The 15,287-nt window shown below is 43.0% G+C and overlaps 1 long non-coding RNA gene across 4 annotated transcripts in view; it reads right to left on the bottom strand.

The window, feature by feature from the left end:
* The window catches only part of LOC134348352 (uncharacterized), a 37,758-nt gene extending 23,933 nt beyond the window's left edge, over positions 1 to 13,825 (bottom strand). The window contains exon 1 of one of the 4 annotated variants that reach the window (XR_010018401.1): positions 13,696 to 13,825. This is a non-coding gene — a long non-coding RNA (uncharacterized LOC134348352). Of the gene's footprint in view, positions 1 to 13,689 lie in introns of all 4 variants that reach the window. The other 3 variants (XR_010018400.1, XR_010018403.1, XR_010018402.1) reach the window with 3 other exon arrangements.
* Positions 13,826 to 15,287: the final 1,462 nt, after the last annotated feature.

Below are 15,287 nucleotides of genomic sequence, written 5' to 3'. Positions count from 1 at the left end.
CCTGCCAAGACACAAACAAAACTTTTAGAAACATCATAAAATTTTGATTTATTATATTTGGTACCATTGTGCACATTATTAATATAGATGGTGAACAGTTGACACACCAGCACCAATTCCTGAAGCACCTCACAAATCACAGCACTCGACATAAAAATCAATTACCCACACCCTCCATTTTCTATCTGTTACTCAGTCCTCAGTTAATTAATTGGGCTATTGGTTAATCAGTGCAGCCACTTAATTGGGATAACACAGCAAGAACAAAAATTAATCAAGAAAGTTGGCAGGATTTCCTTCATTTATTTATAGAACATAGAACATAGAATAGTACAGCACAGTACAGGCCCTTCGGCCCACAATGTGCCAACCCTCAAACCCTGCCTCCCATATAAGCCCCCACCTTAGATTCCTCCATATACCTGTCTAGTAGTCTCTTAAACTTCACTAGTGTATCTGCCTCCACCACTGACTCAGGCAGTGCATTCCACGCACCAACCACTCTCTGAGTAAAAAACCTTCCTCTAATATCCCCCTTGAACTTCCCACCCCTTACCTTAAAGCCATGTCCTCTTGTATTGAGCAGTGGTGCCCTGGGGAAGAGGTGCTGGCTATCCACTCTATCTATTCCTCTTAATATTTTGTATACCTCTATCATGTCTCCTCTCATCCTCCTTCTCCCAAAGAGTAAAGCCCTAGCTCTCTTAATCTCTGATCATAATGCATACTTTCTAAACCAGGCAGCATCCTGGTAAATCTCCTCTGTACCCTTTCCAATGCTTCCACATCCTTCCTATGGTGAGGTAACCAGAACTGGACACAGTACTCCAAGCGTGGCCTAACCAGAGTTTTATAGAGCTGCATCATTACTTCGCGACTCTTAAACTCTATCCCTCGACTTATGAAAGCTAACACCCCATAAGCTTTCTTAACTACCCTATTCACCTGTGAGGCAACTTTCAGGGATCTGTGGACATGTACCCCGAGATCCCTCTGCTCCTCCACACTACCAAGTAACTTGCCATTTACTTTGTACTCTGCCTTGGAGTTTGTCCTTCCAAAGTGTACCATCTCACACTTCTCCGGGTTGAACTCCATCTGCCACTTCTCAGCCCACTTCTGCATCCTATCAATGTCGCTCTGCAATCTTTGACAATCCTCTACACTATCTACAACACCACCAACCTTTGTGTCGTCTGCAAACTTGCCAACCCACTCTTCTACCCCCACATCCAGGTCGTTAATAAAAATCACAAAAAGTAGAGGTCCCAGAACAGATCCTTGTGGGACACCACTAGTCACAATCTTCCAATCTGAATGTACTCCCTCCACCACCACCCTCTGCCTTCTGCAAGCAAGCCAATTCTGAATCCACCTGGCCAAACTTCCCTGGATCCCATGCCTTCTAACTTTCTGAATAAGCCTACCGTGTGGAACCTTGTCAAATGCCTTACTAAAATCCATATAGATCACATCCACTGCACTACCCTCATCTATATGCCTGGTCACCTCCTCAAAGAACTCTATCAGGCTTGTTAGACATGATCTGTCCTTCACAAAGCCATGCTGACTGTCCCTGATCAGACCATGATTCTCTAAATGCCTATAGATCCTATCTCTAAGAATCTTTTCCAACAGCTTTCCCACCACAGACGTAAGGCTCACTGGTCTATAATTACCTGGACTATCCCTACTACCTTTTTTGAACAAGGGAACAACATTCGCCTCCCTCCAGTCCTCCGGTACCATTCCCGTGGACAACGAGGACATAAAGATCCTAGCCAGAGGCTCAGCAATCTCTTCTCTCGCCTCGTGGAGCAGCCTGGGGAATATTCCGTCAGGCCCCGGGGACTTATCTGTCCTAATGTATTTTAACAACTCCAACACCTCCTCTCCCTTAATATCAACATGCTCCAGAACATCAACCTCACTCATATTGTCCTCACCATCATCAAGTTCCCTCTCATTGGTGAATACCGAAGAGAAGTATTCATTGAGGACGTCGCTCACTTCCACAGCCTCCAGGCACATCTTCCCACCTTTATTTGAATCGGTCCTACCTTCACTCCTGTCATCCTTTTTTTCTTCACATAATTGAAGAATGCCTTGGGGTTTTCCTTTACCCTACTCGCCAAGGCCTTCTCATGCCCCCTTCTTGCTCTTCTCAGCCCCTTCTTAAGCTCCTTTCTTGCTTCCCTATATTCCTCAATAGACCCATCTGATCCTTGCTTCCTAAACCTCATGTATGCTGCCTTCTTCCACCTGACTAGATTTTCCACCTCACTTGTCACCCATGGTTCCTTCACCCTACCATTCTTTATCTTCCTCACCGGGACAAATTTATCCCTTACATCCCGCAAGAGATCTCTAAACATCGACCACATGTCCATAGTACATTTCCCTGCAAAAACATCATCCCAATTCACACCAAGCCTTATAGCCTTATAATTTGCCTATCCCCAATTAAAAATTTTCCTGTCGTTTTTTGATTCTATCCTTTTCCATGATAATTATAAAGGCCAGGGAGCAGTGGTCACTGTCCCCCAGATGCTCACCCACTGAGAGATCTGTGACCTGACCCAGTTCATTACCTAGTACTAGATCTAGTATGGCATTCCCCCTGGTTGGCCTGTCCACATACTGTGACAGGAATCCATCCTGGACACACTTAACAAATTCTGCCCCATCTAAACCCTTGGAACTAATCAGATGCCAATCAATATTAGGGAAGTTAAAGTCACCCATGATAACAACCCTGTTATTTTTGCACCTTTCCAAAATCTGCCTCCCAATCTGCTCCTCTGTATCTCTGCTGCTACCAGGGGGCCTATAGAATACCCCCAGTAGAGTAACTGCTCCCTTCCTGTTCCTGACTTCCACCCATACTGACTCAAAAGAGGATCCTGCTACATTACCCAGCCTTTCTGCAGCTGTAATAGTATCCCTGACCAGTAATGCCACCCCTCCTCCCCTTTTTCCGCCCTCTCTATCCCTTTTAAAGCACTGAAATCCAGGAATATTGAGAATCCATTCCTGCCCTGGTGCCAGCCAATTCTCTGTAATGGCCACTACATCATAATTCCATGTATGTATCCAAGCTCTCAGTTCATCACCTTTATTTCTGATGCTTCTTGCATTGAGGTACACACATTTCAGCCCTTCCACCTTACTGTCTTTACACCATTTATTCTGCTTCTCTTTCCTCAAACCCTCTCTATATGTTAGATCTGGCTTTACTCCATGCACTTCTTTCACTGCTCTATCGCTCTGGGTCCCATCCCCCTCGCAAATTAGTTTAAACCCTCCCGAACCATGCCAGCAAACCTACCTGCAAGGATATTGCTCCCCCTCGAGTTCAGGTGCAACCCATCCAATCTGTACAGGTCCCACCTTCCCCAGAAGAGATCCCAATGATCTAAAAATCTAAAACCCTGCTCCCTGCACCAACTCCTCAGCCACACATTCAATTGCCATCTCCTCAGATTCTTACCATCTCTGTCACGTAACACTGGCAGCAATCCTGAGAACGTCACCCTTGAGGTCCTGTTCTTCAGCCTTCTGCCTAATTCCGGAAACTCACACTTCAGGACCTCATCCCTCTTCCTGCCTATGTCGTTGGTCCCAACATGTATCACGACTTCTGGTTGCTTTCCTTCTTGTACCAGGATGTCGTGCACCCTGTCAGAGACATCCTGGACCCTGACACCCGGGAGGCAACAAACCATGCGGGTGTCCTTCTCATGTCCACAAAATCTCCTGTCTGCTCCCCTGACTATAGAGTCTCCAATGACGACAGCTCTCCTCTTCTCCATCCCACCCTTCTGCACCACAGGGTTAGACTCAGTGCCGGAGGCCCTGCCACCGTGGCTTACACCTGGTCGGTCGTCCCCGCCAACAGTATCCAGGACGGTAAACTTATTATTCAGGGGAGTGGCTACAGGGGTGCTCTGCACTACCTGTCTGCTCACCTTCGCTTTCCCCCCTCTGACTGTCACCCAACGACCTGCTTCCGACAGCCTAGGTGTGACTACCTCCCTGTAGCTCTCATCTATGACTGCCTCGTTCTCCCTTATGAGTCGAAGGTCATCCAGCTGTAGGCTCCTTAAGGACCATGTTAGGGATCTGGAGTTACAACCTGATGACCTTCAGCTAATTAGGGAAAGTGAGGAGGTGATTGATAATACCTATAGAGAGATAGTGGACAGCACCCCTGTGACCGTCGCCCTCAGAAATCAATATATCATTTTAGATACTGCTGGAGAGGTTGACCTGACAGAGGAAGACCAACAGGACTCTGGCACTCTGCCTAGTGCCGTGATCAAGGGAGCAAGGAGAAATGCAGTAGTGTTAGGGGATTCCATAGTGAGGGGAACAGACAAGATATTCTGCAAGCCAGACAAGGATACCCGGATGATGTGTTGCCTCCCTGGTGCCAGGGTACGGGATGTCTCAGATTGGGTCCAGAGTATTCTGAGGAGAGAGGGCGAGCAGCCAGAAGTCTTGGTACATGTTGGTACCAATGACAGACAGAAAAAGAGAGGAGGTCCTGAAGGAAGACTACTGGGAGCTAGGAAGAAAATTGAAAAGCCAGACCTCCAGAGTAATAATCTCAGAATTACTGCCTGAGCCATGCGCTAATGAAGGTAAGAATAGCAGAATTAAGCAGATGAATGTGTAGCTGAATATCTGGTGCAGGGGGCAGGGCTTCAAATTCTTGGATCATTGGGATCTATTTTGGGGAAGGTATGACTTATACAAAAACGATGGGTTACACCTGAACTCAAAGGGTACTAATATCCCGGCGGGATTGTTTAATATAGCTGTTAGGGAGGGTTTAAACTAAGTTGGCAGGGGGAAGGAAACCAGGGTGTTAGGATCGAGGGAGAGGAAAATAGAAATAAGTCAAAGATACTGTGCAGCAAAGATGGCAAGAAGGACAGGCAGGAGAATAGACAGGATAATTTGCTGTGTGTAAGAAATATAGCAAAATCAGAAACAGATACTGATCTAAATGTACTGTAGTTAAATACACGCAGCATTAGAAATAAAGTGGATGACCTTGTTGTACAGCTACAGGTTAAAAGATATGACATTGTGGCCATCACCGAGTCATAGCTAAATGATGGATGTGATTGGGAGCTGAATGTCCAAGGATACACAGCGTATAGGAAAGATAGGAAGGTAGGTAAAGGGGGTGGCGTGGCCCTGATGGTAAGCAATGATATCAAATCACTAGAAAGAAGGGACATAGGATCAGAGGAGGTAGAATCCTTATAGGTCGAGTTAAGAAATGGCAAGGGTAAAAAGACACTAATAGCAGTTATATACGGGGCTCCAAACAGCAGCTGGGATGTGGACTACAAGTTACAGCTGGAAATAGAAAAAGCGTGTCAGAAGGAAAATGTCAAGATAATTATGAGGGATTTTAATATGAAAGTGTATTGGGAAAGCCAAGAAGGTACTGGATCTCAGGAGAGGGAGTTTGTAGAATGCCTACAGGATGGCTTTTTGGAGCAGCTTGTCCATAAGCCCACCAGGGGATCGGCTGTTTTGGACTGGGTGCTGTGTAATGAACCTGAGGCGATTAGGGAGCTGGAGGTAATAGAATCCTTGGAAGTAGTGATCATAATATGATTGAGTTCAGTTTCAAATTTGAAAAGGAGAAGCTGGTATCAGATGTGTCGATTTTTCAGTGGAACAAAGGAAATTACAGTGATATGAGAGAGGAACTGGCCCAAGTCGAATGGAAAAGTAAGCTAGATGGAGGGACGGTAGAGCAGAATTGGATGAAATTCCTACAAGAAATAAGGAAAGTGCAGGAAAAATATATTCCAAGAAAAAAAAATCGTGAGTGGAAAAATGGCACAAATGTGGCTAACGAGAGAGGTTAAGGGTAAAATAAAAGCAAAAGAGACGGCGTACAAGGAAGCAAAAATTAGTGGGCAAACTGAGGACCGGATGACTTTTAAAAGCTTATGGAAGGAAACTAAGAAAGTCATTGGGAAAGAAAAGATTAATTATGAAAGGAAGTTGGCAATTAACATAAAAAAGGATACTAAGAGTTTTTTTAAAATATATGAAGAGTAAAAGAGTGACACAGGTAGATATAGGACCGACTGAATATAATGCTGGAGAAATTATAATGGGTAACAAAGAGATGGCAGAGGAACTAAATGAATATTTTGTATCAGTCTTCACAGTGGAAGATATTAGCAACATACCTGAGGGAATAGAATTAGGTACAGTCAGATTACTAGAGAGAAAGTGCTTGAGAAGCTAAATGGACTAAGAATAGATAAGTCTTCCAGACCAGATGAGGTGCACTCACGGGTTCTGAAGGAGGTGGCTTTGGAGATTGTGGAGGCATTGGAAATGATCTTCCAGGAATCAATAGACTCTGGCATGGTTCCGGAGGACTGGAAAGTCGCAAATGTAGTTCCGCTGTTTAAGAAAGGAGGGAGGCAGTAAAAAGAAAATTACAGACCTATTAGTCTGATATCAGTAGTTGGAAAGTTATTGAAGTCGATTCTCAAGGACGAGGCTATGAAATACCTCGAGGTGCATGACAGGATAGGCCCAAGCCAGCATGGTTTCATGAAGGGAAGATCCTGCCTCACCAATCTATTGGAATTTTTTGAGGTAATCTCAAATAAGATTAACAAGGGAGAGGCTGTGGATGTTGTGTATTTGGATTTTCAAAAGGCCTTCCATAAGGTGCCGCATAAGAGGCTGCTTAATAAGATGAGAGCCCATGGAATTACAAGAAAGATATTGGAATTAGTGGAGCATTAGCTGATAGGCAGAAAGCAAAGGGTGGGAATAAAGGGATCCTATTCTGATTGGTTGCCGGTTACTAGTGGTGTTCTGCGAGGGTCGGTGTTGGGGCCGCTTCTTTTTACAATGTATATCTATGATTTAGATTATGGATTAAATGGTTTTGTGGCTAAATTTGCAGATGACACCAAGATAGGTGGAGGAGCAGGAAGGGTTGAAGAAATGGAAAGGTTGCAGAGAGACTTGGTCAGTTTGGGAGAGTGGGCAAAGAAATTGCAGATGAGATACAATGTTGAGAAATGTACGGTTGTACATTTTGGAAGAAGAAATAATTGGGCAGATTATTATTTAGATGGGGATAAAATTCAAAAGTCGGAAGTGCAAAGGGACTTGGGGGTCCTCGTGCAGGATACCCTAAAGGCTAACCACCAGGTTGGATTGGCAGTAAGGAAAGCGAATGCTATGTTGGCATTCATTTCAAGAGGAATAGTGTATAAGAGTAAGGAGGTGTTGATGAGGCTCTGTGGGGCATTGGTGAGACCTCATTTGGAATACTGTGTGCAGTTTTGGGCCTCCTATCTTAGAAGGGATGTACTGATGTTGGAGAGAGTTCAGAGAAGATTTACGAGGATGATTTCTGGAATGCAGGGGCTAACATATGAGAAGCGTTTGTCAGCTCTTGGACTGTATTCAGTACAGTATAGAAGAATGAGAGGGGATCTCATAGAAACATTTTGAATGTTGAAAGGCTTGGACAGAGTAGATGTGGAAAGGCTGTTTCCCTTGGTGGGTGAGTCCAGGACAAGAGGCCACAGTCTTAGAATTAGAGGGTACCCATTTAAAACAGAGATGAGGAGGAATTTTTTTAGCCAGAGGGTCGTGGTTCTATGGAATTCCTTGCCACATACAGCTGTGGAGGCCCGGTCATTGAAGGTGTTTAAGGAGGAGATTGATAGGTATCTAATTAGTCAGGGTATCAAGAGATATGGGAAAAAAGCCGAAAATTGGAACTAGATGGGAGAATAGTACAGCTCATGGTGGAGTGGCAGAGCAGACTCGATGGGCCGAATGGCCTACTTCTGCTCCTTTGTCTTGTGATCTTGTGGGTCACTGTGCTGTTTAATTGGGTCTGGAGACTTGCCACACAAGTTCTAACAAGCATCAGTCATGTGCACTTGTTAGACACTATACTATGCTTAGAGTGAATAGTTTTTAAATAGTGTCAGTTGCATGTGTTTTGTGTTCAACAAGCACTGATTTTCGTCACTGATAGTTAGTGAGAAATTAGCAGTAAAGCAATTCAGAACTGTTTTGCTCACTGCAGTTTCATACATTCAGGCTTAGAGATGCCAGAAATGGCCGGGAGTGAAAGTGAAACAATTTTGCTACTTCAACAAATTAGGAACCTTGAAGAATTTGAAGGCATCAACAATCATCTTGAATGTTGCAATGGAAACGAAGATTTGAAGGATGCAATCGTCAATAGCATTAAATGAAAGCAGTCCATTATCTGCACTGTGTCTGCCCTAATTTTAGAAACAAAGAACATAGAAACATAGAAAACTTACAGCACAATACAGGCCCTTTGGCCCACAATGCTGTGCCGAATATGTACTTACTTTAGAAATTACCTAGAGTTACCCATAGCCCTCTATTTTTCAAAGCTCCATGTACCTATCCAGGAGTCTCTCAAAAGACCCTGTTGTATCCACCTCCACCATCGTCACCAGCAGCCCATTCCATGCACTCACCACTCTCTGCGTAAAAAACTTACCCTGACATCTCCCCCGTACCTACTTCCAAGCACCTTAAAACTGTGCCCTCTTGTGTTATCCATTTCAGCCCTGGGGAAAAAGCCTCTGACTATCCACACGATCAAGGCCTCTCATCATCTTATACATATCTATCAGGTCACCTCTCATCCTCTGCCACTCCAAGGAAAAAAGGCCGAGTTCACTCAACCTATTCTCATAAGGCATGCTCCCCAATCCAGGCAACATCCTTGTAAATCTCCTCTGCACCCTTTTTATAGTTTCCACATCCTTCCTGTAGTGAGGTGACCAGAGCTGAGCACAGTACTCCAAGTGGGGTCTGACCAGGCTCCTATTTAGCTGTAACATTACCTCTCAGCTCTTAAACTCAATCCCATGGTTGATGAAGGCCAATGCACCATATGCCTTCCTAACTACAGAGTCAACCTACGCAGCAGCTTTGAGCGTCCTATGGACTTGGACTCCAAGATCCCTCTGATCCTCCACACTGCCAAGAGTCTTACCATTAATACTGTATTCTGCCATCGTATTTGACCTACCAAAATGAACCACCTCACGCTTACCTGTGTTGAACTCCATCTCCATTTTATTCATTTTAACACTGAATGAATTCCTCCGTTGATAACTATCAGGAGTTTCATAGTACTGTGGTACTATTGGTAGTGTTCTAATTTGTTCTGTATTTCATTTAAATACATATGTTAGTTTGTCTTTTTTATACCATTTTAACTATTTCCATGAAACTTCGGCTGCCGCTAAATTTGGCTAAAATGTATTGGTCCCGTTGTATCCCAATTAATCAGAATCCCCTGTGTGTCATTATAATTTTATTTAGTAACCTCCAGTGTGGCACGTTATTGAAGTACTTCTAAAATACACCACATCCACTGGTTAGGCCTTACCTATTCCACTGGTTACATTCTCAAAAAGCCCTATAAGGTTCAGTCAAGAATGACTTCCCTTTCATGTTGACTCATCCTAATCCTATTATTATCTTCTAGTTGTCTAGTTAACACATCTTTCATAAATTAAAGCATTTATCTTACAAAACCAGAAATGCTGGCAAAGCTCAACCAGTCAAGTAGCATCAGTGAAAAGAAACAAGAACAATTATCACGGCTGGTTGAAGGCCATTTGTCAGAAATGAAAGAAAAAGCAAGTTAACTGAAGTAACAGAAGGTGAAGGAGATACAATGGGTGGAACAAAGGCAGTGTCAATAAGAGGATGAAATGACGAATGAACAGTGAAGTTTCTTTGTGTAATGTGTCACTAATGTGGTAATACCTGGATGATGTATCATCTGGACTACTGTGATATGCTAAGCAAGCCAAAATATACAAATAAAAAAATGGGGGAGAAGAATAACATATATAAATGGCCATTCCTAATGCAATCGAGGGGGAAGAGCAAATTATCTAACATTGGTGAATTCAATATTGAGCCCAGATGAAAACTGAAGTGTAAAAGTATAGGAGACCATAGACAGAGTGTTCAGAATAGAAATTGAGTTCTGAATTAAAGTGGCCGTCAACCAGAAGTTCAGTCAATCCTGCCGACTGAAAAGTGATTACCCAACTTGCATTTGGTTACTACAGTGTAGAGGAAGTCACATAGTGAGCACCAAATACAACAGACTAACTTAGGAGAAGTGCTATTTGCTTCATGTAACATTATTGTTTCCCAGGAAGGGAGTGGATGAATGCTGCGTCTCCTCCAACTGCACGGGAAGGTAACGTGAGGCAGGGAGTGGTGGAGATGGAAGAGTGAACTAGGAAATCGCTAAGTGAATGTTCCCTGTTAAATGCAGAAAGAGGAGGAGAAGGGAAGATGTGAATGGTCATGGGATCCTGTTGGATCTGACAGAAATTATGAAAAAAGTACATGAATCTTTGTTCTGTTTTGGTGATAAGGGGTGAAATCAGAGGTGCAGGAAATAGAAGAAATGAAGTTGAAAATGCTATCCACGTTTCAAGAAAAGGGAGAATATTTCAGAGACAACAGAGTGAAAGTGCTTGTCATTGGAACAAATGCAATAGAGATGAAGCAGCTACAAAAAAGAAAAGGCATTTGTACAGAATGCAGAGTGAGAGGAAGCATAGTTAAATAAGCTGAGGAGTCTGTGGGCTTGAAAAAGATATTAGTAGCTAGCCTGTCTCCTGAGGTAGGAAATCAGACATCCAAAATAGGGAAGAAAAGTGACAGAAATGGATCACATAAATGTGAGATCAGGGTAGAAATTGGCAGCAAAAGTGATAAATATCTGCTCATTGTGTATTTCTACCATCAATGTTTGGCAAAGTAGGTTTTCAATTCCCTGTTTTCTCTCTCTCTCTCATATCTTTCTTAAAGATTAGGTTTACAAGGGCAACTTTCCAATCAGTGCCTGTTGTGGAAGGTGCATCTACTATCTCTATCTCCATCTCAATCAAAGCCTTGGATTGTAGGTTATCAGCTGCTGGTGATTTATCGGTTTTCAGTCCCATTCATTCTTACAGTTTTTTACTGTGTGAGATATAGTTTTCTCCACCACTCAACCTGTTGTTCACTATTATCTATCTTCACTAAAGACAGATACAAAATATTTGTTTAATGGTTCTGCTATTTCCTTATTCCTTAATTTAATTTCTCCTGTTTGTTGACTAACACTAGTCTTTTCCTTTTTATATTCATAAAGAGACCTTAGCGATTTTACGTTGTTTTTGTTCTACTTTCCATTTTCTCGTCAATTTCTTATACTTTGTTTTGCTGAAAATACTTCGTTTGCTGAAATCTGAAATGTTCCTAATTATTAGGTCTCCTGGTCTTTTTCACAATATCACGAGCCTTTTGTTTCAACTGATACTTTCATGTAAGCCATGGCTAAACCACTCTACCTATGAGGATTTTGTGTATTACTACTTCTAGATATAGATATAGATAGATGTATATATACTGTAAATCATTTATTAATTAATTAATAGTAATTATGGCTTGTTTACTCACACACCTTTTAAAGCAGTTCACCAGTCTACCACGGCCAACACATACCTCATAGCTTTGTAATTTATTTTATTAAGAAATCCTGGTAAACTAAAACATATTTGCATAAAATGTGCAAAAAAATTGTCCATTTTAGTACGTATAATCCCACTAGTTAAGAATGAGTTTGTATCAACCCATCTGGAGTTGGCTGAAATACATGTAAGACAATCACAAACAAGAGAAAATCTCCCGATGCTGAAATCCGAGCAATACACACAATATGCTGGAGAAACTCAGCAGACCGGGCAGTATCTATGGAAAAAAGTAAACTGTCAACTTTTTGTGTGAGACCCTTCAACAGAACTGGAGAAAAAAGATGAGAAGTCAGAGTAAAAAGGTTGATGGGACGGGAGGAAGAAATACCAGGTAGTAGGTGATAGGTGAAACTGGGAGAGGGGGAGGGATGAAGTAAAGAGCTGGAAAGTTGATTGGTGAAAAAGATAAAGCGCTGGAGAAAGGGGGAATCTGATAGGAGAGCACAGAAGGCCATGGAAGAAGGGGAAGGGTGAGACATGCCGGGGGAGGTGATGGGCAGGTAAGGAGATAGGATGAGAGAGGGAAATGGGAATGGGGAATGGTGAAGGGGAGGCATTACTGGAATTTCAAGAAATCAATGTACATGTCATCAAGTTCAAGGCTACCCTAACGAACTATAAGGTATTGCTCCTCTAACCTGAGTGTGGCCTCATCGCGACAGTAGAAGTGGCCATGGACTAATATGTTGGAATGGGAATGGGAAGAAGAATTAAAATGGGTTGCCACTGGGAGATCCTGCTTTTTCTGGCGGATAGAGCATAGGTGCTCAATGAAGCAGTCTCCCAATCTATGTCTGGTCTCACCAATATACAGGAGGCCACACTGGGAGCACCAGATACAGTATATGACCCCAACAGACTCACAGGTGAAGTGTCGCTTTGCCTGGAAGGACTGTTTAGGGTCTGATGGAGGAGGTGTAGAGGCAGGTGTAGCACTTGTTCCACTTGCAAGTATAAGTGGCAGGAGGGAGATCAGTGGGGAGGGACAGGATCGAGTAGGGAACGATCCCTTTGGAAAGCAGAAAGTGTGGGGGAAGGGAAGATGTGCCTGGTGGTGGGATCCAGTCGGAGATGGCAGAAGTTACAGAGAATATGTGCTGAGCACAGTGGCTGGTGGGGTGGTAGGTGAGGACGAGGGGAACGGAGGATGGAGTGAGGTCAGTGTTGATGATGGAGGAAGGGAAGCCCCTTTCTTTGAAGAAGGAGGACATCTACTTAGCTCTGGAATGAAAAGCCTCATCCTGAGAACATATGCAGCAGAGATGGAGGAGTTGAGAGAAAGGGATGGCATTTTTACAAGTAACAGGGTAGGAAGAGGTATAGTCCAAGTAACTGAGAATCAGTGGGTTTATAAGAGATATCAGTAGATAAGCTGTCTCCAGAGATAAAACCAGAGAGATCAAGAAAGGGGAGGGAGGGGTTAGAAATGCACCAGTTAAATTTGAGGGCAGGATGAAAGTTGGAGACAAAGTTGATGAAGTTGACAGGTTCAGCACGGGTGCAAGAACCAGCACCAATGCAGTCGTCGATGCAGCATAGGAGAAGTTGGGGAGTGGTACCAGTGTAGACTTGGAGCATAGACTGTTCCACGTAGCCAGCAAAAAGGCAAGTATAGTTACCTGTAAGGCAATGTTTGTGCAAGGAATGATTGCCACACTTTATGGTGTCACGTGGACATTCTTCTGGTAGCTGATATTAATTTCTGGGTTATTCATGCTTTTTGGCTCAAACCAATGACTTCTCAGTATTGTTTCCCAATTACATCATGATTTCAGAAGAAATTTCATTTCCTGTGAAACACTGTTTTCCTCAGCTGCGTGAGTCTAGGGAAGACAATTTCCAGCCCTGCCAAACGTGTGAGATTGAAGCACAAACCCACCCCAAAACCCACTGTTTGTGTGGATGCTGTGTAATTCATTACCCTGATACAAATGAGTGTCAGGAGATAACAGACAGTTCACCGCATAGAATTAGAAGATTTAGCTTTAGAAGTCTTGGTTGCACTAAAGGGTTATTTAAAGAAAGAACAAAAGAAAGAAAAAGACCCATTTTAATGAAACAGTCTAATGTGCACATTGGAGCTCACAGTTACCCCGTCACCAATCCTCCTTCGATCTCACCCCGGGCGTCGAATCATGGCCCTGCTCCCAGTTGAATCCTACGACCTCTTCTCTCTGGCGTCTTCTCTCTTCATCTCTCTCTAACAAAAGCCCCAAGCCCAGCCTTAGTGTCCCTCACCAGAGAAACCTCTTAATCAGACCATCCTAATTGGATGGCACATAATTCTCCTATCTCTTATCTCCAGCAGTAACCCAAACATAAGCTGAGAAACAAGCAGCTCGCACAGAACAGCACAAAATGAAATACAGAACAGCATAACAGTAAAAATATGAACCAGGTCATTACTCCTGTAACTCACTGGAAAGTGGACTCTTGGCACTTGTGATACATTAAGGCAGAAAGAGCTTGAAAGAAAAAGGATGCATACAAAGGGGATTTCAAAATGTAAACTTTAACCAGGACAACATTTGCAAAATGCTCACTGATTGTTCCAAGGCATTCTCTTTTCAAGTTATGATCACGTAGGTTGCTTCTAAACATTGCATGTTCTCTGGTCAAAGTCATACAAGAGAAATATCAACAGACCTCAGTCTGTGTGTCACCACACTTGCGTTATTTCACCCCTTTTACCTGTAGCTTCTCATATATCTGCTCGGCAAGTCTTTGTCAGTACTTTCCAGACAAACAGGGAAGCTACACAAGCAGCCCTGCAGTAGGTCTCCAGAGCATATACTGAACATCCATTAGCAGTTAAGTAAATAAAAATGCTGGTAGACTATTTAACTGTTGAACATTGCCAATTAATATAGGTTAATGATAAATAAAAGAATCACAGGAGAGTGGGCATGTGTGAGGTGTAGAGAATAATAAGGAGGGAAATATTGCTCCTGAGACCCGTGAGTCAAATGGCTTTCTTGTATGAAAACCAATAGAGTCTGGAGCTGTTATTAGAATTGCATTGCAGTTTTTTAATCCAGTTTATAATGTTCATCTCCTATCTTATTGCTGTGATGTCCACAAATGTATCAAACACTAGTGATTCTTGCAACGGCCAGAATAACCAACACTTCTCACCTTTTCCCAATAGTTACAGAAACATGATGCACCTATCCCACAACTTCATGCATACATTTCCAAAAGTGCAGGAATCCATTGATAGCAACTAATCTATTGTGGTCTATGATTCTCCCCCAGTATCACCTTTGTGTTTCACCTGTGACCCACTGCATTTCCCCAAGTTGTCCAGCACATGTTGGCCATGTATCTAAAAGCCAGATCTGTAAACTTCATAAACTTCTCCCAATGACTCCAGTAAGCTGCACCTGTCTGACACATTGTAGAGAAATACGAATCCTCGGGTGTTTAGAGAGACCATACCTATGTAGAAGTGAACAAGGAAAGGATTAGTTGCACTGTCAAAGCAGCACTAGCACTAAATTTGGAGGTGTACAGCTTCAACTTTCTTCTTTTCTTCCATATTCTGATAAGGTCCAGGTTGATACTCAAAATGATGAGCCTTGCTAGTTGTAGAGTCCACACAGTACAAACATGCTCTTCAGCCCACTGAGTCCAAGCACCAATTTACAATAACCTCCACATTTTATTCTTCCCACAGACTAATCA

This window comes from Mobula hypostoma, chromosome 1 (assembly GCF_963921235.1).
Source record: "Mobula hypostoma chromosome 1, sMobHyp1.1, whole genome shotgun sequence".
In the NCBI taxonomy this organism is placed as follows: Eukaryota; Metazoa; Chordata; class Chondrichthyes; order Myliobatiformes; family Myliobatidae; genus Mobula; species Mobula hypostoma.
This window is presented reverse-complemented; position numbering and strand designations above follow the sequence as displayed.